The sequence below is a fragment of the Pithys albifrons genome, chromosome 2, assembly GCF_047495875.1.
Source record: "Pithys albifrons albifrons isolate INPA30051 chromosome 2, PitAlb_v1, whole genome shotgun sequence".
In the NCBI taxonomy this organism is placed as follows: Eukaryota; Metazoa; Chordata; class Aves; order Passeriformes; family Thamnophilidae; genus Pithys; species Pithys albifrons.
Window position 1 is genome coordinate 91,512,538 of NC_092459.1, and position 22,612 is coordinate 91,535,149.

At 39.6% G+C, this 22,612-nt stretch overlaps 2 long non-coding RNA genes across 3 annotated transcripts in view; one reads left to right on the forward strand and one right to left on the reverse strand.

Moving 5' to 3' along the window:
• Positions 1 to 22,612, reverse strand: part of LOC139668442 (uncharacterized) — a 166,771-nt gene that overhangs the window by 992 nt on the left and 143,167 nt on the right. The gene's annotated exons all lie outside the window — the stretch shown is intronic.
• Positions 705 to 21,494, forward strand: LOC139682879 (uncharacterized). Of its 2 annotated transcripts, XR_011699691.1 has the most exons (5): positions 705 to 820; positions 2,261 to 2,317; positions 5,320 to 5,447; positions 21,151 to 21,269; positions 21,439 to 21,494. It is a non-coding gene; the product is annotated as an uncharacterized lncRNA (long non-coding RNA). The 2 variants fall into 2 exon arrangements; XR_011699692.1 differs by lacking the exon at positions 5,320 to 5,447.

The following is a 22,612-nucleotide window of genomic DNA, read 5'->3' on the forward strand; positions in this document are numbered from 1 at the left end:
CTCATGGCTGAAAGGGATCTGAACTGATCGCTGCATTCTGTGCACTGCTGTGCACTGTGTCCAAGGCCTGAACTTCAATATCACTACCAGCAGAACAGGAGAAATAAGTTGTATAAAGCCAGTGCACCGGATTTTTGTCACATGGACTGTCTTCAGTTATTCCTCCAGAGCATACTTTGTGCAATGCAAATGGAGGGATCAAGGAACGAATTGTATCAATTTCATTCCTGTGTCTATCCAGAGCTCTCTCTTTTGATGGGGACTTGATGTTCTGCAGTGTTACTTGAATACTGCTTTCAGTCTGTTGTTTATTTAGGCTGGTGATTCAATGCTTAAAGGGTGTAGTGGTGGAGAAATATTTGCACTGTCCGAAAAATATGCCAGTTTCTGAATATTTAGAGAAGCTTTTGAAACTCCTCATATCTTTCTGCTCCTTGAAGTCTGTGGTAACTCTTTTGTACTCTGTTTTCTTCCAGCTTTATGGACCACATGGTACCAAATAGCTGTAGCAGAGATTGGGAAACCTCTGTTTAGCAGGTCTGGTTTATGGTTATGCTATAAATAGAGGTGAAACATGTAACTCATTTCAAGAACAATTTCTTCACTGAGATCACAGGATCATTTAAAGCTGTCCAAACACTTAGGGTGAGTGTCCAGATAGTCTGTTGTTTTTTTTTTTTTTTCCTTCAGGAAATTTGGAAGTGAGACAGCTTACTCAGTGTAGATGATTCATATCTTTATATCCTACTTTGAAGCGGTTCACCACACCGTGGCCACAACTTCAAAAGTGTCAGATGATCATCAGACATCACTCCTGCCTGTAAGACTGATTGATTTTCCCAGCTTTCTAGAGTTTTCGTAACTTACTAACCTCTGCCCCCAAATCCAAACAATTTAGGTTCAAGAACAAGCATTAGGAAACTGTTTACGAAATAGTGAATATACTAAATTCCCCAAAAGACAAAGCTCTTCAAGCCAGAGCTCTGTGGACTGAAGTGCAGAGATACTGCCCTTTTCATAGATTCTTAAAGCACTTTTCCATGTTCCTTTACAAAGGTTTTATCTTTTCCAGTTTTAGATCTTTTTGTCTAGACAGCAGTAAGTAACTGGCATACCTTTCTGTCAAGAATGGTATGGTTAAGTCTTTCAGATAAATATAGCTAGATATTTAAATATAAAAATAAATGTCTAAAGCTCTACTTATTAGTAGCATCTGTCTCATGCTTGATGTGTACTTCTCAGAAATATTCTAATACCTACAGGGGCTATATTTAAGCAACCTTGCTTCTGCTTTGGTGATCACATGTCGTGCGCTGCCTATATTGTTGATTTTGTTGCTAAGACCCGCTGTGAGTTCTAGTTTCCAGTGTTTCAGGTTACATGTTTAAACCTGGCCTTCCAACTGTTTCTCGCTATCCTGTGTGTCCCCTTCTACTAAAGCTGATACTCTAGAGGCCCTCTCTTTCCACACTGGTCCACATTGGCATGAAAAATTGAGTGGAAAGAGGAGTTAGAATTACAGATTTTTTTGTTTATGGTAGTTGTTAAATTTCCATTTTGGAAATGTCACTAAGAGGAAGACTTAGGAAGTACATATTGGGTGTATGTGGTCAGCAGATTGGCCTCTGTCACCTTCTCCCTTCCCAGACCGTTGCAGCCATTAAGAAACAAACCCCAGAAAATATGACGAACCTAGCAGACATCAAAGCTGAGAAACCAAAGAGGACTAGACAGGAAAAAATTTACTTTAAAACTTTTTCTCACAAGCCTTTGATTTGACATTTTTCATTAGAACAAATAAAGAAAAAGTTGATCTCCTGGACACTTATTTGAAGAGTTATATTTAGGCTCACTTGTGTTACTGAAAGAGAGCTCCATGTACACCTGTGAGGTTTTAAGTAAATTATAATACAAAGTGTCAGTGACTTCCAGTGGGACTTGGCCTATCCTAGTTAAATTGTGTGCATGATGACACATCAGTCAGCATGACAGGGCTTCACTTCTGTGAGTAGAAACCCATCATGCACTGGGTTGTGGAAATTATTGTTCCATGCCAAAACCCTGTATGTTACTCTGTCAGGCGCAAGTCCATTCCTTTGATTCTCTCCAGATATTTTCTGTACATGGCTATGGGTAGTTTGTTTCTTCAGTGAATTAACTCCAGAGTTTTTGTAAATGTTTTAATGCATTTGTAAATTTTTTGGCAACATGTTAATACTCCTTTGATTGAACAGCTACTGTTGTTTGTTTTTATATTTAGAGCAAAGAAATGCAAACATCCTTACCATCAAGAAGGCTAGGTGGGGTAGTACTGAAGGTAGGTTGTTTTGAATCTCTATATTGCCTGTATTCTAAGCTTAAGTTTGTGTGTTAAGCCACTGTTTTTCAGAATGCAATAAAAATTATTTTCTGAAGACTGGTTTTGTGGGGATAAAGTGCAGAGGAGAAAAAAATCCAAGCTGAAATAATTCATACACTGAGGTTGACTTTACCTTCAAAAAGTTGCTTGGATTTTCCTACCCCCACAGTGGTTCATTGAACTAAAGGCCAAAAAAAGCTGGTTGGTTTTGATTTACAGATTCTACATTGTTTAGGAGATTATAGTCTAATTCTCCTTCTGCTGTGACTAGTCAGGGCATGAACTGCAGTCTTAATGGTAGGCACTCTGTTTCTGGATTTTAGCATGCCAGGCAAGGAAGTCACTTCAAAGTAAAGCTGAAACACGTGAAGAAGTTGTGGGGGAGAGAGCACTAGGAGGAGGAAATTAGGTTGACCTTGGCTTAATAAAGAGTAGTATGTGCTGATGAATTGGTGAATTTAGGCATTGCTAAAAAGGATAGTACAGGATGAAAATGCTATCTGGCATTTATGAATAGAGTTGGTATAAAATATCAAATGTAAGAAAACTGTAATTTAGAAAAGGAATCCATTTTAATGGGAAAATGCTTTGTGTTGATGGTTGTTGGTATTATTTGTATTGGAGTTGTGTTCAGGGTCTGCTTTGAGATGAGAGCACAGGGAGGAGCCACATTGCACTTTTTGCTCTGCATGTGTCTAGTAAGATTCCCTATCTTCAGTGGTTCAAAGCTCCCACAGGGGTGGGATAAAGGGAGTTCCTGCTTACAGAGAGCAGTGAGGGCAGGAGCTTAACTTCAGGACTTTGAAATATCCTTGAAATTACTTGGTAAAATATAGTTTATAGATGTGTAAAGCTCTTTTAGGCATTTTGGATTAATTTTTTTTTTAAAATTTCTTCCCCCTCTTCTAAAATCTGGCCTGAGATCTTAAACAACACTAGAGTTTAGAGCTAGCATTTTCATAATATTTGGCTCTTTCTAGTGTCTTATTTTAGCTCACTCAATATGCTGTTACAGTACAGATGAAGTACAAGAAACCCTTGACCAGGAGTCTGGATATTTCTTTGTAACAGACAACTTATTTGCTATATTTTATTTCTTTGTAGTCAAACATGATCCTCTCTCCTTTGATATCTTAAATTATTTCCTTAATTATTTCTGGGACTAATTTCTAGGTTGTTGCTTGTTCAAGACTAGTCTATTGTGTGGTCTAATGACAAAATTTGAGCAGATTAGGCTTGCTAGTACTTGCTTCTGTCTCAAATAGATGAGTGTCATTGTGAGGGCTGAGTTTCTGACACAATATTTACAATTATAACCTCAAAAGTTGCTTTCTGTGCATTTGCTTGAATAGTCAATTAAGACTCTTTGTCCTGGTTTCAGTCAGTAAATTTGCTCATTAGAGTGTTTTTATGTAATCACTTTTTGATCGTGACATCTGTGGAAAAGTGACAGAGAAAGGTTAACAAGTTAAACCAAACACTAAACTTTAAAAGATTTCAATTTGTGAGACATTAAAACTGTCCTTGGTGCAAAATAATTTAGATTTTGATTCACTAGTTCATCTTCATTCTGAAAATACTTCAGTGTAGGAACTACACAGAAATTTTATTTAGGTGAGTGCCTCAGCCCTGTTGAGTGAGTTCAGCATTATTTTGCTCACCTGGGGATCTACTTCCTGGAGGCCAAGTTTGTTTTATAACTTGAATATTAATATATATATAAAGAAATATTAATATATATATAAAGAAATCCATATTTCTCAGAGGAAGTTTGATTTAATCTGGAAGCCCAAACACTTCTAACTGGATATACTTACATCCTAGCTGTACTCATACACGTTCCTTACTGCCTGGCAGCGAAGAATATGCAATTTCTCAGTGCTGGCAATGTAGAGCCCTTTTCTTCTTTCTCTCCTTTTCTTTGCTGCCCTTTAGTTTTGCATTCAGAGGTCAGAGAGGTTCAGTTTGGGCATTGAATTACAATATTGGCACTATTTTGGAAAGGAAAATTTTGGCTGAATCCTTTTTTCCCTCGTGTTTCATACAGTAAGTATCCCCACAAGTAAAAAATATATGGATACAACTGCAGAGCCAAATGAAATTATATCAAAAGCATGGTAGCTTTAAAATCATAGAGCTATGTGGAAGACTGTTTAATCTTTTACCTGCCGTATGTGATATAATATTGATATATGTTTGAGCAGCCATTTGGGATTTTGTGTATCAGAGAGACTGTGCATTTTGAAATTTAATCCTCATGAAATATTTGACATCTTGAATGGGATAATTGACACAGGGACACTAATTAGGGAGTTGCAATTCAGAAGATTCTGATCATGTACTTTGTACTGACACGTATATTGTCCCCCTGGTAACACTGTTAACGGTGCTTAGACATGTGCATCAGGAAAAGAGAGCGTACCCCTGGGAGCTCTGGAAATCAATCTCCTATGTAATGCCATTTTATAATGCTCTAGGAGGAGCAGATTTACACATTTTTCCATTTATTAAGCTGATCGCACATAAAATATTCTCTCTGAAATAGTTTGACTCAGCTGATGTTTTCATTCTTAAAAATCTGTAGTGAATAATATCTTCCCCTCAAACTGAGCTTTTTGCCTAAACTGCTTTGCAATTATTAGTGTTCACTTGAAGTCATGGGTAAATCTACTCTATTCAGCTGAACCGAGTCCTGTTTACCTTATGCAAGAATCATTTCATCTACTCCTGAAATGCAAAACCTTCTGTAGCAAGAGAAGACAGTCTCGTGATTGCAGCTCTGAGCTAAAGGACATGCTTTCTACAAGTATGATTTCACTCAGGTAGTGAGAGCAGGGCTGCATTAAGAAACAAAACAATTTGCCTTAGGCAGGCAGGTGAGCTCAGTTTTTTCTCTGTTTTCCTCCTGGCTTTGTGATCATACTATGCACATAATGAGATTGTCTGCCTTCCTCTAACAGGGCATTCCTTTATGGCATTTCAACAAATCCAAGACCTCTTGAACTCATCTCACCAGACTTTTCAAACTTTCTACATGATCATAAGGCTTAAGTCAGGAAATACTTTTAAAGCACTCATTTGCTATATGGTAAGTGAATACAGACATGTTAATACTGTTTAAGGTGCAGTATTCTACCACTGTAGAAAACAGAAAACCAAAGACAGGCTAAAATCCAGTTAAAATTGCTGGAGTCTGGCAAAATGTATTTAGCAAATCTAAAACCACCTGGGGGATATTGGTTTCACTCTTGAAAAATGTGTAGAGGGATTTTTAACCTTTTCAAAATTGAGCATTTTTTAGGTCTCCTGGTGTGCAGCTTATACAGAAGCTGGCTCTTTCTGCAGAACAGCATGTCCTCTGATGCTCATGTTTGGACATTGCTCGAGCAATGAGTCAGAGTTCCAGCTATTGTTTCACTAACATCAGTTCCTGCTGTGCTGGGGGTTTCCCCTCATCTTTTTCCCAAATTATCAGCCAGACCCAACCATCTCCTGTTCATAAAATCCAATGGGAGGCCCCAGATAGTGCCTAGGGTGGCTACAATATACTATTCATGCAATCCTAGCATTGCATATATCCTGCAGAAGAAATAATGGTTATTCATTTCCATATCTGACATGGGAACCCAAATGCTTTGAGGCACCAATGAGAGAACAGTCATTATGATACAGTGTGGACAACAGCACTTTGTCAAAGACCACGCTTTGGTCGAAACACCTCCTGTAGTCAGCATATCTTGCAGTTCTGTGTGACCTCTCTGCAGAACAGTCATACTGTCATTTCAGTAGTTCACTTGGGGCAGGGGGAAAGTAGTAGACAGACTTAAAAATGTTAAGAATTACCAGTACACAAAGATCCGTGCACAGCATGGGGAAGACTTTGCTGTACAAAAGATAATGCAGATAGATAGAGAAGACTTGAAATCAAGACACCAACCGGTTGTTCTACGGCAGCTGAAAATTCAGACTAGATGTGACTGAAAGGAGCTGCGGGTATCAAACTCATATATCCCTTAGCAAAGGAACATGGAGAATGGGAAAACAAACATGTGACTTACAGGCTAAGCCAATATTGTAAATGTGTCTGAGCCATCACAACCGGTCACCTGGGCTGGAACCCATTATTTAGTCTAACATTAAAGGGTTATAAAACATGCATTTTACCAAACTGAACTGTTTATGACAGATCTCATCTATACAACACACATGCCACTGTGATAGGACTTGCTATCACAAACTTTTCTGATGCACTTCATCTCATCAAGGCTAATGAGAGTAGCCATTACATTTGTTCTGAAGTGTCCTTGACTTATGGAAATGTCCACATCTCTGATGGTTTCAATCTTGCCTGCATATGAATATTTCCAGAAGATTTTTGAAGCTGTTTTTAAAATTTTCATGTATGTTGCTTGTGGGGATACAGAAGAAATTGTATATGGTCTTTTCTCCTATAATGGTACTCATCTTAAATCACGCCTTTTTCACATGTCCTTAACCTTGCACCTCAGCAGCAGACTAAAATTCAACTCATTCACTAGCTAGTGCTATTGTCAGAGATGGGCTAGAAGATGGAATGAGAAAGTGTCCCAGTCAGACTAAAAAGTTGCTTGGTATTTTGCTTCATCTGTGATACTTCATCATGAGACATGTAGGTTTCCATTTTAAATGCCTTTGCAAACACTGTTGGTAAACTTTAACATCAATAAATATGATTATTCTGCTTGAGGCTTAAACTTTCCATAGGCTTTTTGATTGTGTGCTGCTTACAGCCCTAGGACCCTCAATAAAGAGAGAACAATGCTTTATTAAAACAAGCTGCTGTATAAAATGTGTGCTTACTCAGCTGGAAGCTACTTGGCCATTCCTACTGCTGCTCTCAAGTTCCAGAGCTGCAGATGGATTTGGGCTAATGCAACATAGCTTTCCCAAGAGCCTGCAGTAGGACTAGTGTTTTCTGCTTTGTAAGCTCATCTTCCAAATTAACCTGAAGACAAACGGGATTTGTTTATTTGCTACTTCTCTGAGAGGGTATATTTGACTATTGTAGTAGTGGCTGCCTTGTATTTTGAGTAAACCTGAGTCCGTAAGGAGCTGGTTTACTGAGACTAGAGACTACCCTATGTGCCAAAAAAGTCAATGGCACACTTAAGCATGCAACTTGACGGGGAGAAAAATAGCAGGGAAAAAATGGAAAATCTTGTGGGAGATGGTATATGTGCCTGATCTTTGGTTCGATGTCTTCCCCCTCTTCTCTCGGCACGTGGCATTCAGTTATGAGTACAGAATCACAGAAAACCTGAACAACAATAGCAGCAGTGTGGAAATCAGCCTATGTACCCACAGTTACTGAGTAGTTCCAGAAGAAGAGACAAATTCTACTGATAGAAAAGCTGATTCATATCATTCTTCCCACCCCAAAAATTGGACAAACAAAACCACTCTATTATATTTAGAATCTGTCCCCTGACTATGCCAGGTGCCCTTAACCATATTTTTATCGGGAAAACAAAATGAAATTGAGAATAAAGCTTCAGGAAAAACAAAGTAAGACAGTGGGACTGCAAGTAGATCAGCCTTCTAGAGAGAGGACTGACAACCACTATCCTTCCTCTTCATTACTCCTTGAAGACAGAAACAGTAGTAGATGTGCAGCTTATTGAACTGCTAGATCTGTTCTATTATTCAGGCTGTGATGCCAACAGTTCAAGTTGTTCCTGACCAGGCATGCACCTGGGGATTCTTTGCAACATGCCTCTTTTGCCCTGTACTGTGCTCTGTAAAAGAAGGGAGAGCCCTGTGAAAATGAGGTTGGGATTCAGTTCCCTCAAAGTCAAAGCTCATTCATGGTAAAAGTTGGATTCCTACTGCCCTCAGTGGATTATTTTTTTAAAAAATAGGTATCTGTATTGCTGATGACCCAGCTTTTCAGTAAGAAGGAAACTGCATTCACAGAGGGATACTGTGATTCAGTACCTAGCATTTTTAGTGATGAAGTAACAAAGGAAGGTATCTTTTCTCAATTCCCTCAGCTTGTGTGAAACAAAATATGTTATTAGCATTGCCACTTAGGACAAGCCAAAGCCATTGCAAAGATGTACACAGCTAACAGATGAAAATATACAACTACTGTAGGCAGTTTTGCTTCTTGGCATGGCATTTGACATTTCAAACTAAATTTTTACATTATAGCTGAAAATATCAATGAGTGAGACCCTAATTCCCTATGCCTGGCTGTATATCTGCTGAGTGTCTTTTATGATAGCTGCTGAGACCAATCAACCTGTGACTCCTCAGGAAGACCTTAGCCTTCTCCCACCTGGTATTTACATCCCCACCCATTCAGCTACAGGGTTAGGCAAGGGAAGGAAATGGTCTCACACATGTGTCTACGTGACAGTGTGGTGTTTTAGAAAGAAATGAAGTGATTTGCTGAGGATTTAAGGTAACTGAGGGCCTCTGGTTAACTCTGACCAAAGCCACTCTAGGTCTTCAGCTGCATGTTCTCCATGGGTGAAGGGAGTAGGTGACATGACCATCTCAAAGTAGCAGTCCCAATTTAAAATTAGATTAAAGCAAATGAATTTGAGAGAAATAATCTAAAACCAAAAACTGTAGAAAAAGGCTCCAGGTGACGTTGTGTCCATGAACATTTTAGGACACATTTGCTCTTCTCTATGCATGAATATTGATCAAAAAGCTGTTTTCTTTAATCAGCAGTGGTGATGGTAATGAGGTGGTTGTCATTATATTTTGATTGCCCATCTTTAACAAGATTAGTCCTTGGACTGTTATAAGTGATGAAAGGTGTCAGTAAGAGCAACATCAAGTGTGATGGAAACCAGTACCATTGTATGTTTGTTGGTAATGTGGGGAGCAGACGTAACTTTCAAATTTTAAGAATTAATTTTAGGTATCATATTGATAATAATGAACCCCTACCCTGTGAAAACATCAGTATTCAAGAAGATAAAAATATAGTTATGGGTGACATGATTTGGTCTTCAGAGACTAATAAGCTGTGAAAGAACAAGAAGTGAAAGATATGTGCAAACAACACGTGACAAATTCCTTTGAGAAAGTTACTACTACTTCTCTTTTCCACTTAATTTGGAATGAAAAGAGAGTCAACCTATTCTGTTTTGTTCACATTTGATAACTGTTTACACTTCCCAGTTAATTACTTTCTATAGTTTAATGGAAAAAAAATCTCAAATACCTTATTTTTAAATGCTTATATTTGCTATACCAAAGAACTCATAAAGTTCATACTCATTTCAGTCCAAGCTAGGATCTTTCAGTGTTTTGAAGAAAAAAAGAGAGAACACCAAAATAGACTTTAAAATGCTGCTCATGCTGATACAACACCAGATAGGAAATGAAAGTTTAACAGTTCAACTAGGGAATATTTCTTCATCTTCTAGGGCAAGACAGAGTTTCTCAGGAAGTGTGGCGTTTTGCCAGAGCAGGGAGCCTCCAGGAACTGCAAGATAACAGTACTGGTGACCTTTCTCTGCCTTAGACCAGCTGTTGGGAAGAAGGCAGGCACTAGTGTGGGCACTGCTATGTGAAAAAGAAACACAAGTACATGAAAATTGTCACATTAGCATTAGGCTGAGAATGTGTGTCTTTACTGCTGGGAATACAATGTTTCCAGGGTTGATTTTTTTTATGTAATGTTGTTTTATAGTCTATAACTGCAATGACACATTTTTTACCTCTAGAACTCTACGTATATTTGTTACTGCAAAATACTGTGTTATGTGATCACAAGGAGTGAGTATTGCAGTTGATGGGATCTGTCCGTTAAAATTCCTGAAGAAGTTTAAATGTGTGCTCTGAGGTGCTGGTTCTGCCCTTTCCACTGTAATTAATGAAGAATATACACTAAGGAAGAATCCCAACTGGGATTTGCAGCATTTTGGGGATGCTAATGCTATTCACCTAGACAGGGTAATTTCTTGTTCCCGACTGGATCTGCTCAGTAAAGAGATCTGAACTGGGTGATAGAGATCAAGTGTTTAGGAATTCCATCGACTAATTTTTGGATACCTGTTTTCTGTACTGGCTGAGTTGAAGGAAAGGCATCAGGGCTCCACTACACACAGTCCATGGTGAAGCAATGTGTTGATTGCTGGGCAGCTCAGAACCATCTTGGGATATTTGCTGCCTTCCTGAACACCCCTCAAGGTACTTTTGTCTCTGGATTATTGGGCTAGCAAAAAAAAGAGGAAAACATTCAGATATAACTAAGGGGAATGGGAAGTTTAAGCCATTTACATGGTCTTATTGCAGGTAAGTTCACAGGGCATGTGAGGATGGGAATAATTCAGCTGGAGTCAAAAAGGAAGAGTCAAATGTTCAGTGGAAGACATACACTTGTTTAACTTGCACAGTGCTGACACACAGTGGAGGGCTCCACAGTCCCTTTTCTAAAATTCACTTCAGTCTCCAGTAGGGAAAGAAAGTACAGATTTTGAGTACAGAGGAGGCACTCAGCAACCCTAGAAGGAGCAGCAGCTGTTTAACGAGCTACAGAGAGGGCTAACCAGAAAACACTGAATGCTGAGATCAAACAAATGAGAATGAATTGAAGAAACAGCAGGAGACAAACAAGAGGATGCAAGCCAATGTGCTGTCTTGAACTCAGTTCTCTCTTAATCTGTAGTGACCTGGGTTTTGTCTTAGAATGAGAAGTTTTTCTAAAATATTTTAAGCCCTGAATGGGTATTTGATTACATTTTCCCAATTTTAACTGAGATATGTTCATTTGTATTACTGAGGGAACATTTTTTCAACATGCTTTTACATCTACTGCTATGTAATGATATTTTCATCAGGAAAGGGGTAAATCAGCTACAAATAATTGTTAAACACTTCTTATCTGTATTGCCTGGGTAAGAATTCCAGAGCTTGGCCTCTTTTGAAACTCTTCTCACCTGCTTGGGCATGATGCAGTTGGCTTAAACATATTTCCTTCTGTTCGGAATAAGCCACGTGAGAGGATACTCCTAATGTTCTTGGCCAAATTGATAGTGCTATGTCCTGCCCTGGGAGTCACGAGCATTTGCAGTGTTCTTCAGAGATATGTATTTGCAATTAGTCATCCATATGAGAGGACTGTTTAAGACAAGCCTTTCCCCCAAAGCAGTTAATTCTTCAAAATGAAAATAATCAGATAATGAGTTCATTTCCGATTTCACATTTAATGCCAAACATTTTTGGGTAAACAAGATATGCTGGCAGCGTTCTGCTCTCATTGTATGTTTTTTATTAACTGGGAAACAGACAGTTGATTCTTATCCTTTCTATCAGCTCATATAAATTACACATATTTTAGAATGAGAGACTTGTGCAAACTGGCTGGCTGGTTTCAATGTGGGAGCCCATCAGCCAGTCTGTGTAAACTGCACCCAGGCCCTGCTAGCAAGAAATGAAAACCTCCAAAGACCCAGGCTGGGAATCTCCCACTTGATGGAAACTTTTACCGCAGCAACTCATATTTCTGCAGGATGAAAATAAACAAGGCAGCAGGGAGTCTATCTCTGGCAACGTTGCCAAATCAGACAGGCCTGGTGTCTGTGGTGTGCTGTTCCTGTCGACAGCCCCGTGGTAGTGCGAGGGAGCCCTGCCCAGCATGGGCGCTCCACATGGCTCATGAGCCCAAGCAATCACCTGCTGTTCGCAATGCATAGGATGGCAAACACTGCTAGGAATTTTGGGGCTGTGTTTTAAAGAGGTTGTGAAGAGAGGTGGGAATATAGCAAAGCATGGGGCCAACAAAAGTGTTAAATACTATTTTCTCTCCCTAAAGCTCAGCTTTGGTCAGTGGACTTGCTGTGGTCTTACAGCAAGTCCGAGGAGAATAGAATCTGGCCCTGAGTCTGGGGCCCCTGAAGCTTTCAAAATCAATACTTCTTTCCAGGCAGAAGAAGTTAAAAAGAAAATGGAAAAGATTTATTTGGAAGTGGTATTTATGACATACCCTACGTCAAAAGCATTTTAAAGAAGATTGTTCTTAAGATGTCACAAATTTTAGCAAGAGGTCAAAATATTCACAATAATTTCCAATTTTGAACATTGTAGATTAAAATTCAGATTGGTGTCTCATGTCTATTGTACAATAATATTGTACAAATAATATTCTTCCTATCTGTGCACAATGAACTTCAACATGTAATGAAGAGATCAACCATTCATAATCAAAGCAAAACTGTCTTTTCTGTTGATCCTTTATATTAGCTTAGCACTTAGGTTGAGGGTGCTATCTTCTGTCTAAACTGAGAAGGTAAAAGCAGTCTCTGCACAGAAGAGCTCACAGTCTGAACAAGCAACAAAGAGTCAGGAGATGAACACAAACAAGAGGTAGGACTACCAACACAGCAATATCGACCAGCACAGCCTAAGCCAGCAGGAATCACACTGTATTTAAGGTTTTAAATGAGTATTGCAGAAAATGAGTATTTCAAGGTAAAATTTGAAAGAGAGTAATGATCTTATTTTTATAGATATTTTTCTGTTTTTTAAACATAGTGAGAAGCAGTGTCAGAGAAATTTTTTTTTTTCTGAATCCAGACTGCATTTTTAGGAAGTCATAATTGGCCTCAGAAATCTTAGATGCAGATGCTGGACAGAAAAAAAGATCAGTAGAGTTTATTGAGATGATTGTTTTTTCTGATCTGCAAAATAACATCCATGACAACTGAGGGTGTATCAGGGCTATATAGGTGCAGCTGGAGGAAGATTTTGGCTCCAGTTTGCAAATTCTAGACAAGTCCCAGCTTTGACAACTTTGCTGTGTAGCTTCTGAGGGCCTGTTGAACAGAAGTTGAACCTGAGATTTTGCCAGGGTATGGAGCAGAGGGAGTCTGGTGTTCACAAAATAAAGCCAAGGAACATTGTGATTTCTGGGAAAAACAATATTTGCAGCATGGACTCCAGACAGGAGAAGCTGGTGCATTAGTAACATGTGACTGGAGACAATCTCAGCAGCACAGCTCTTCCTATCAAGAGAATAAAGGAGTGTCTTGAGAGAACTGCTCCTTTCCAATTATCTCCTTAGAGAGGGAAAAGTGCAAATATTTTTCTTCCTGCTGTCACATTGAGGATGAAGCCACCATTTAGACTTTCCTAACACAGTGTTTAGCTTTCAGATGACAAAAATGCAACAGTTCACAAGAACTTAGTCTCAGCCCTCACACATGCTAGTTAACACTTTCATGGCTGAGTTAAATGCTAGGTAAATCTAAGCTGCTTAAATAAGAAATTGGCAAATTACAACCACTAGTTTTAAAAAAAATCTGAGCAGATAAATATATGTATGACGTCTCTTTCCTTTTCAAAGTCCTTCTCAGATTATTTCGTTTTCTCCTTTAGCAAAAGCCTGATTTGGAAAGTTATTTCCTGGAGGCTGTATTTGCATAACAGCAAGCAGGGTCAACCTGCATTGTCCAGTGTTAGGGAAAAAATAGCCTTCACAGAAAAGGAAGGCAATTTGCCCTGTTATGAGTCATTAGGAGCTGTGTGCTGAAGGAAGGAGATGTTCTTGAGGAAAAAGTGGATGACCTGTATCTACTGCAGGGGAGAAGCAGTGTTGTGGGTATGGTTTCACAAGGAAATTGGGCATGTGCTCTGCTTTTCTGTTCTCAGAAGGCTGTGGTCCCTGGCAGGTTGATAGTGATAGTTGTTGTTGCAATGTTTCAGGGTTGCTTTAGCCACTTCAAGCTCTATACATAGTGTTTGGGCTTAAAGAAGTTTGAATTTGCTTGGATTGCTTTTCCATACAAGCAATGATAGGTTCTGGGCCAGATATATCCTTAATCCAAAGGTACCTTCTGTCTCCTCCTCTGAAATTGCTGGTTCACGGCTGTTTTCTCAGAAATTGTTTTGTATTCTGTTGGTCTCCAGTTACAGCAACTTCAGTGGTTTTTCAGGGAAAAAGGCCTGTGGTGAAGGAACATTCAGAAAAGCACCCAGCTTCTCTGCAGGGTCCTTTGAGGAACTCCACTGCAAGAAAACTAAAATGTTTTACCTGAGTGGAGTGATAGTTTTCTAATGGCTCTAATGCTTTTCCATCTGGTTTGCCAGCCTTTTTCAGCTGTGAAGCAACCCATTTAATCAGATAGGAGGGTCACCACATGCTATAACACCACATGGTGCTACACCTCTCCAAGGTCTGCTGCAGAGCAAATGTCTCCCTGTTTGGACTCAATCAAGAGGGCCCCAACCCCCAGGAGAAATGTCTCAGGACTAGTGCTGTGACCTCCAACTGAAATGCATAGCACTGGTTTGTCCTTCAAGTGTGAAACCAGTAAGGACTCTCTACCACAGCTTTTGAACATATTTCCAAGTATGGCAGGGTGCAGTGGCAGGCACATAATAGGGCTTTTGGCATGTATTATGCTGTGCTAAACAACTCCACTCTCTGATCCAAACAAGCCCACCAAAAATAACTTCAGTGAACAGCTTTTATTTTAATTATTCCAGTGTGGGACTCATGAGGTTTTGCCAAAAATCTGGCTTGTAAAGCTTTTTGTGTCTGAGCACAGAAACCCATAGTGTGTAGTTAATCCCCCGCTGGGATTTTCCTTATCCAGTCACAGGTCTATTCTGCAACCTCATCTTTCTTTACCTATCACTTGCTCTCTTAATGCTGTTCACCCCATCAGCTGCTTGAAATCTCGCCTTTTCTTGGCTCCTATGACTGTTCTTTCCCAGCTATCCCCCCTAATCTCCTCTTTTCTCATTCAGCTCCACATTTAGTGGTTGATGGTGGTTTTTTCGGTGATTCTGATGTAGTTCTGATCTCTGTGGGGATTTCAGTGAGAGCAGTATGTAGTCTCTTCTCTCCCTGCTTTATGCTCTTTGTCCACCTACCACATTGTACAATAACCAAGCAACTACACTTTTGACAATGACTTGCAAACCTGCCTTTTCCCATATGATCTGTTTCCTGTCATCCCTGAGGCTTTCTGTTTTTGTTTTCACCTGTCCCTCTCTTCCAGTCTCCCCCCCTTCCTCCCCATGCCATAAATCATAAAGAAAACAAGAAAAAGGCATGCCCCTGTGGTTTGGTGGGATGAGCTACTGGGTTCTGCAGAACACTTCAACGCCCTGAGTGGGCTGACTATGGTAGTTCCTCTGTCTTCTCTCTATTTGACTATTTATTTAAGTCTTCCTTCTTCAGACAGTAATTTGCTTTGTGGAGAAACAGATGCAATTTAGAACATTAGCATTTATAGAAGTATTTACTGTTACTTTGTAAATAGCCTCAGATAGTGTCCCTAAGTCCCTCCCATTTAATATGTGAAGGAGAAAAATAAAAGAGAGTGGATGACATGTTCAGTTTAGGTTAGGTTCATTACTAAACATGCCAAAAGAAACAACATTAGAAGGAAGAGGAGGAACTTTCTAGAGCAGGATAACCTATAGCATGATAGTTTCCAGCACAGGTGGGAATGATATAGATCCTTTTATGCCTAGGGGAATGGAACCCAATTCTCCTGCAGTCTGAGGGAGTGCTCAGGTAGTAGCAAGATTGCATAAAGCAAGCCTGGCAGCAACAGCACCCACTTCTACTGTTTTGGTGAAAGAGGTCTGGATAGCAGTGGAGGATGGTGGAGATCCCTGCACTGAAATAGGTGACCAAATTCCAGAGAGGCTTAAACTAGTTCTGATATCCTCAGCATTTCCTAATGGCTCACTTGAGCAGCTCCGGTTCAGTTCTCTGTTTGGAGTGCCCATATTCTCTGTTTCCCAAGCCTCTGCATCCCAGCATGCAAGCACACTCCTGGAAGTCAGGAGATGGGGTTTTCAGTGCTGTGGGGCCTAAACATTACTTGTGTGCAGAACAAAATATTTATCTGTATTTATGTAAATGATTAGCTTTACAGGGTCTATGCTTGGTCACCTGGATAAGTGCTACTAAAAATAACAATATGGACATTATGACATTTATATGCAGCATTCCTATAACATCTGTAACACTGTGCTGGAATTTATGAAACAAAACCTGGGGGAATATCCTTGCACCAGCTAAGGACAGAAAAAGACATATACTTTTGTAAGAATCCCTTTACATTCCAGGTATTTTCAAAGTACTACTTACTAGCATGCTACTCTGTGTTTGACTAAACCTGAAATGCAGGATCTAATACTGGTGTTTTCATTTTGTCTCACATTTGGACTGTATTCTGGTTCTGCTACTGTAAGTTTCTGTGCATATGCAGTGGAGAATATAAAATGGGGGATTTTCAAAGATCTGGAGGTCCTTCAGTGTTAAATTACTCTTGTAATTCTACTTCAGCATTTCTATAAGGCCCCAGCTATTCCTGGCAATTTGCAATAGTGCTTGTCCCAAAGCATTTAAAACACATTTCAGATGTGCTGAGAATAATCTAAAACAAGGAGAAAAAGGAAAAAAAATAATCCAGGATATAGCTAGAGGATCAGTGACAATTCAGCTACTCATTATTTTATTTTTAAGGTTTGGATGGAAGGACACTTCACTTTTAATTACTTCTTATTGACTTACATTGTGACAGTGTAAAGAATGTTGCTAGAAATGAGATTTTGGAGAGTTTCACATGAAATCTGACTGCTTTTGAGTTTTGAACACCAGACTTTATTATCTTGTACAAAGACTAGTTCATTCATTTTCTTCTCATTAGTTACTCTTTTCCAAATATACTGATGCATTTGCCCATCTGTGATTAAAAGTACAGATAACTGAGAAACTTTTGCCTTATGGTTAGTGTAAAGAAAACAGAAGAAAAAGCTCTACTTTACTGTAAGAAGAGGGATGCTGCAATATTTCAGAAAGTATCAGCCAAAAGCTGTTTATAAAAAACCACAGAAATTAAAGAAAACCTCCTAAAATGATGAAAAGAACTTCCACTTTAAAAGTTTTAAAGTTTTAAAAAACAACAACCTTGGATCATGTAGATTTGGTGCCTACTCCCTGGAACACCACCAAATCTCACTTGTTTTGCTTGGGCCTCACTCAAACATAACTGGCCTCAAGCTAGTAAGCAAGCCAGCAAATGTTCTGGCTTGTAAAGAAATCTGATCCAACTCTGTAAACCAAACCCAGCCTAAGAGCAGTGGTGAAGGGAGCATATGGAAAATTAATGACAGATAATAGAATGTTGGGACAACCTTAAATAATAAAAAAAAAGGTGGTTGTTAATTTTATGCAACAACGCCAGCTAATGGTCTTTTGAGTTAAGAAATTTACAGAGTAGTTCAGCATTCCTTTTGACTTTGCCAGCACTTAAGCTCTAGAAATGGCTGCTGTGTTGCTATTATCCCTCTACAGACTGAAATTCCCCATTGTATGTTCTTTACTTATACCTGTAGCTGCTGGTTCAGCTGGAGCAGTGCTTTGGGAATTACAGAAATCCTGGCCACAGAATCACAGAATATGCTGTGTGGGGGAAGGGACTCACAAGGATCATCAAGTCCAATCCTTAGCTCTGCACAGTACCATTCCCAAGTCATACCATGTGCCTGAGGGTATCATCCAAATGCTTCTTGAGCTCTGTCGGGCTTGGTGCTTTGGTGCTCTGACCAAGGGACTTCTCTGGGGAGCCTGTTCCAGCACCAAAACATCCTCTGGGTGAAGAATTTTTTCTAATATCCAACCTTATCCTCCCTGAACACAGCCTGTCACTGATCACCCCAGAGAAGAGATCAGCGTCTGCCCCTCCATTTCCCCTCATGAGGAAGTTGTACCTGCAATGAGGCCTCCTCTCAGACTCCTCTTCTCCAGGCTGAACAGACCAAGTGCCTTCTGCTGCTCCTCATGCAGCTTCCCCTCAAGGCCCTTCACCATCTTCATTGCCCTCCTTTGGATACTCTCTAATCTCTTTCTTATGTTGTGGTGCCCAAAACTGCACACAATATTCAAGGTGAGGCTGCCCCAGTGCAGAGCAGAGTGGGACAATCCCCTCCCTCACCTGGCTGGCGATGTTGTGCCTGATGCTCCCCAGGACGTGGCTGTTCCTCCTGGCTGCCAGGGCACTGCTGGCTCAGCTTCAACTTGCCATCAACCAGGATCCCCAAGTCCCTTTCTGTGGCACTGTCTGTATGACCACGCTGTTAAAATAAATGGGAGCCTCAGGAAGAGGAGTGCATTGGAATTTTCTTGGGCTTAAACTAGGTATAACAGCAAAAGCTAGGCTGAGAATTACAAGCCTTGCCAAGCACTGGGAGGAGGAGGTAAAAGTGGTGTGTGTGTGGTTTTTTTTCCTCTGCAGACCTTCAGGCATTTTACAGAGATAAGCTGCCTGTGGTATGATGTCACAGATGGGGAAACAGTCCTAGGGAGCTCATAGTTCCACAGCCCCTCTCTTGTGAAGGGAGTGGAAATGAAAACAGAATGAATGGCAAGGAAAGAATAATTTTGATGAAAGTGAGAGAATTTCTGTCAGAGAGAGAATGGCAGCAGTGGGTTCCATCTCTTTGTTGCTGAATAACATGCTAGGGTTGTTGGATTATTGTCTTTGTCTCCTGGTGAGTAACCTAGAAGGAAGGGCACAGCATACACTGTTGTGGTTGTAGCCTCTCTGCAGGAGAAAACTTGTTCATGTTACTTAATCTTAAAGCTGCTCTCTTGTCCTTTCTTCTGATCTGAAATGAGGGCTGTATGCTGGGCTACTTGCAAAACCATTCCCTTTTCTAGTGAATATATGAAAACAGTAGCTCAGCATTTAGAGTATTACCCATTCGTTGTTCACACTTGCAGTATGGAATATTGCACACCCTGTTGTCAAGCAAAATGTCAACTAAAATGGAGTTGCAGCAAGAAGTGTTTCATATATGGCTGTGATACAAGAGCAGACCCTCACCTTGCTGAAGAGTAGCTGTATTACCAAACACATTTTTCTGCATCCATCCTGATGCATGAACACATGTTGAGGTTGATTTATCCACTCAAAGACCCTTGAGGGCCAAAAGTTGTGCGACTCACCTGGTCATTTGGGTGTTTAAAAATGAAAAAGTTTTGTGTAATTCAACAGATCTATTTTTCTTTCCTGAACCTGTTGGCTCTGAGCCAGCACAGTAACTCAGAGTCCTTCCCAGAAGAGCCTTGGGGAGGCTCTGGAGAAGACCAGGCTCACCACAGGTTCCTGAAGAGCAGGCATTGGGTGCCTCTAATGTCAGCCTTAAGCTTCCCTCCCTGATTAACTGAGATGAGAAATGGATTTTCCAGTAAAAGCTGTCCAGGTGACTGTCTCATCTTTATTACAGTTTAAATACACTGGGATCAGGGTGTCAACAAACCAGTGCATTCTGTAGCTTATATTAAATGGATGATCATATTAGACCATCATAAGAATTCATACTAAGTGTAAAATTTTCTGTCTGTAAAACAGGAAATAAAAGATGCTGACTTGTATAGGAAAACAAATATGTGACGCACAAATATATGAATACACATTATATATGCACATATACAGTGATAGTTGTAATAGCAGGAGTGCAGCAGAAAGCCTTAACTATGTGTGTATGTGTGTGTGGGTGATTTAACAGGCAAACATTTTCCCTGAGAAGTAACTTTTAAGCAGCTTCACATGACTCAAGGACTGGGAATCAGTATCAGTGGGAAAGGAAAGAAATAAGAAATGTTTAGAAATACCGATGTTTCCAAACATAAATATTTCTATTTCTGGTTTGATAAAACTGTTTTAATCCTTTCGGGTTCCTGTGGAGGAGTAAAACAGCCTAAAGGTAAGTCTTACAATGTAAAAGAGTGTTTGCTGTGACCTTGGCAAACTCATGAACTGACAAAGAGAGGTGGTGGCTCCAGGGTGCGGTGTATGTCTTGCTTTTCTAATGCCTAGAAGACTTAATACATCTGAAATATAGCAAAAAAATTCCCTGCAGGGCAGTGGAGATGTCCTACTGACAAAGGGGAGCTGTATTATTTTCTCATCACCTCATAAACAGTGGGGCTCTGACTGAGAATGTTAGGTAATGCTTGCCTCATACAGAACTCAAAGGGATATTACTTTCATTGTATAACCCTTTGAGATCTGAGGCAGTATTGTTTAACTAAGCATATTGTTTTCCCCTCTTGCTTTTACTGAGCTTTGATGCTGATTTTAGAACTTGACAGCTGTGTTTAGACTTGTCTTACATCTCTTGTACTGTTTGGGACAGTGGGCATTGTAAGCTCTGTGAAGGGAGTAGAGTCAAGATTTGCCTTGGGAAATTGTGGGATTGGTCCACAATGATGAACTTCTAGTCATTCTCCTTTTGGGAGACTTCTTGGAGGTGAATGGGGTGCTGGTCCCTTATGCCCCACCTAGGACTGTGTGACTCACGAAGGGGACTCCTGGCCACCTAACACCATTGTAGAAAGGTGTGGACTCTGGCTAGGCACTGTACTTCAGAAGGATTCCTATCTTTACTTGGGATTGTGATCCAGAAGACCTAAAGAAACCCCCAGGACTGTTTGATTTTCCCTATAGTGATCTTATTTGTTGCAGCATTCAGGTATGCAAAATAATTAGGGTGAAACTATCTATTATGAATGGTCTCGTAAAATAAAAAAAAAGGTGAGAATTTGTTACAGCTATTGTAATAAATGAAGAGGAAATAAACCTTGTATCATTATTTTCAAATCCCTAACATCAATTCTTGTAGAATTATGTAAGTTCATCTTTTATGGCATAAATAATTGGGTAAAGAGTTCATATTTATTCAGTAGCTGAATTTATAGGTCCATCTTTGAATAATTATAAATATCTGGTGCAATATCTGAAAACTGTGATGTTCTGTCATCTATACAGATATCAGAGGAGAATGTCTTGAATAAATCAGTGGAACTGCACACCGGAAACCAGGGATTTGGGCTGAAATAGAAAAAGAGAAGGATTCAAAGGACATTCAAAACTCTAATAAAATACAGGTCAGGCATAATCCTATTCAAGGTCTGATTAACTCTTCTCTCATCTCCTCTCTAATGATAGAAGAAGACCCAAGAATATTAATTTTTCTCAACTTCTGTAAGACACTGTGCAAACAAGGACCCTTAATGACTTGTGTGTCATAATATTGTTTTTTTTTTCCTTTGGAAGAATGATATTTCCATGGTGTTTGATTAAGGCACAGCACTCTGAGGAGACGTCTCCCAAGTTTCACTAAGATTGTATCTAAAGGAAGATACAAAACCGCAGGTACCTTCAGATGTTTCTCTCTATGATGTTTATGTACATTCTTGTTTCCAAGGCAGAGTAAATCTTCCGAGCACAGAGCACTTTGTAGCAACTTCTGTGTAGAAACATCACCTACCCAGACCATGAGCTTGTCTGTTCTGTAAATACACCTTCCCAACTTTGATATAGGTTGTCTTCAACTGTTTTCTCACCTTCTTTACAGAATTTATTTGCCTTTGGCAGCTGAAGGATGTGGCACGATGAGCAATCCTTGCCACCCATTGCACACACTTTGAATTTATTTTTAACTGGGTATTGGAAGTAAGGATAAATTTAGGACTATAGCTGCTAACCCTTTCAGAACTCATCAGTTTAGCAGGAATGTAAAATCAATAGACTTCTAAGCCAATATAATATTATCTCTTATTGGTCAGTACCATTTGTGTCCTCTATAAATGAAAATTAGCAATTCATAGGATTTTCGGGGACTGAGCACAGAACCTGCATGTACTTTCACAGAACAAAACATCCTACAGGATTCTCACTTCTAACATAAAATGCCAAACCATAACCTCATAGCTTAGCCCCCAAGTTTTGGTCATCTTAGAGAAGAAAAATTTAAAAATTCTTCATTTATTTTGCATTAATTTAGACCTAGACCCAAATTTCATTACTTGCAGTGTTCTTCAGTTCTAAACCACTCTGTCTGGTAGAGAAATGCCTGGAATGTGGAGTATTGTATTTAAAAAATAAAGCAAAACAATCCTTAATAGCCAGTCTGTCATTTAGCTAAACAAAATCCCATACCCACACCATTCTGGAAGGAGGGAGTTGTGAGGATGGGAGAAGTAGTGGAAAAAAAAAAGAATTAGAAGTAAAACTGTGTATACAGTGGCCTGAATTAATCACTCTGAGGTTTGGAACGAAGATGAAAATATAAATTAAACAAAACTACCTTTATCCCATAAAATACTTATAATGCTAGTGACAGCATTCAGAGAATGAAGTGTTTGGTTCCAAAGAAAACCATATGAAAGGCCAGAAAGCCACTTCTGCTTCGTTAGCCTTATACTACAGCTCAAAGCAGAAAGGTATC